Source organism: Alexandromys fortis, unplaced genomic scaffold, assembly GCF_014885135.2.
Source record: "Alexandromys fortis isolate MF-2015 unplaced genomic scaffold, M_Fortis_MF-2015_v1.1 scaffold_364, whole genome shotgun sequence".
NCBI classification, from domain to species: domain Eukaryota; kingdom Metazoa; phylum Chordata; class Mammalia; order Rodentia; family Cricetidae; genus Alexandromys; species Alexandromys fortis.
The window spans coordinates 427,436-429,765 of record NW_026068245.1 but is presented as its reverse complement, the minus strand read 5'-3'; positions in this window follow the sequence as shown (position 1 = coordinate 429,765).

Genomic DNA, 2,330 nt, shown 5'->3' with positions numbered 1-2,330 from the left:
GTTTTATTTTTTTAAATTTTCTTTTGGGGTGGATGCTGGAAGGGTGAAGGGCAGATATGGAGGACTAGGAAATGGGTGGGATTGGAGTGTGTGATGTGAAATTCCAAAAGAATCAATAAAGAAATTGTTTTAAAAACCATCACATTGCCCATCAAAATCCCAGCAAAATTCTTCAAAGACCTCAAAAGAATGGTACTCAACTTCATTTGGAAAAGCAAAAGACCCAGGATAGCCAAAACAATCCTGGGCAATAAAAGAACTTCTGGAGGCATCACAATCCTTGACTTCAAACTCTACTACAGAGCTACAGTACTGAAACAGCCTGGTACTGGCATAAGAGCAGACAGGAAGACCAATGGAATTGAAGACCCGGATTTTAATCCACACATCTTTGAACACCTGATTTTTGATAAAGAAGCAAAAAACATCAAATGGAAAAAAGAAAGTATATTTAACAGGTGGTGCTGGCATAACTGGATTTCAACACATAGAAGAATGAAAATAGACCCATATCTATCACCATGCACAAAACTCAAGTCCAAAAGGATCAAAGACCTCAACATAAAGCCAGCCACACTGATCCTTATAGAAGAGAAAGTGGGAAGTACACTTGAATGCATTGGCACAGGGAACCACTTCCTAAATCTAACCCCAACAGCACAGACACTGAGAGAAACAATTAATAAATGGGACCTCCTGAAACTGAAAAGATTCTGCAAAGCAAAGGACACAGTCAACAAGACAAAATGACAGCCTACAGAATGGGAAAAGATCTTCACTAACCCCACATCAGACAGAGGCCTAATCTCCAAAATATACAAAAAACTCAAGAAATTTGACACCAAAAGAACAAATAATCCAATAAAAAAAATGGAGTCCAGACCTAAACAGAGAACTCTCAACAGAGGAATCTAAAATGGCTGAAAGACACTTAAGGAAATGTTCAACATCCTTAGTCATCAGAGAAATGCAAATCAAAACAACTCTGAGATTCCATCTTACATCTGTAAGAATGGCCAAGATCAAAAACACTGATGACAACTTATGCTGGAGAGGTTGTGGGGAAAATGGAACACTTCCGGTAAGAATGCAAGCTGGTACAGCCCCTTTGGATGTCAGTGTGGCAATTTCTCAGAAAATTAGGAAACAACCTTCCTCAAGACCCAGTAATGCCATTTTTGGGTATATATCCAAAGGATGCTCACTCGTGCCACAAGGACATGTGCTCAGCTATATTCATAGCAGCTTTGTTTGTCATAGCCAGAACCTGGAAACAACCTAAATGCCCCTCAATCGGCAGAGGTAGGCGGATCTCTGTGAGTTCGAGACCAGCCTGGTCTACAGAGCTAGTTCCAGGACAGGCTCCAAAGCCACAGAGAAACCCTGTCTCGAAAAACCTAAATAAATAAATAAATGCCCCTCAAGCGAAGAATGGATAAAGAAAATATGGCACATTTACACAATGGAGTACTACACAGCAGAAAAAAATAACGACAGCTTGAATTTTGCAGGAAAATGGATGGAGCTAGAAAACATTTTGAGTGAGGTAATCCAGACTCAGAAAGACAATTATCACATGTACTCACTCATAAGTGGTTTTAAAACATAAAGCAAAGAAAGCCAGCCTACAAACCACAATCCTAGAGAACTTGACAACAATGAGAACAGTAAGAGAGACTTAGATAGATCTAATCTACATGGGAAGTAGAAAGTATAAAAAGACAAAATCTTCTGAGTAAGTGGGGAGCATGGGGACTTTGGGGGAGGGTTGAAGGGGAGAGGGCATAGGCAGGGAGGGGAGCAGAGAAAAGTGTAGAGCTCAATAAATATCAATAAAAAAATGCCTGGCAATCTAGCCCTTAGTACTGGCAGAGAAAGTACTGAAAGAAACCCATCGCATTATTGTTATTTGTGTATATACAATGTGTATGTGTGGATATGGACCTGTGGTGACATGGTGCTCATGTGCAGGCCAGGAGACAACTTTTGAGAGTCATTTTTCTCTTTCTGCTGAGGATGCTGGGAATGATCTTAGTCATCAAATGCTGTCCCTACTGACCCATCTTACCAGTCCTTCGAGGCAGGGGAGGGGGAGCTCACACTGTAACTCAGACTAGAGCAGATAGAGGTCCTCTTGTCTCTCCTTCAAGAGTGCTTGGATTACAGGTCTATTCCAGCCGGGCAATGGTGGCGCACGCCTTTAATCCCAGCACTCGGGAGGCAGAGGCAGGCGGATCTCTGTGAGTTCGAGACCAGCCTGTTCTACAAGAGCTAGTTCCAGGACAGGCTCCAAAACCACAGAGGAACCCTGTCTCGAAAAACCAAAAAAA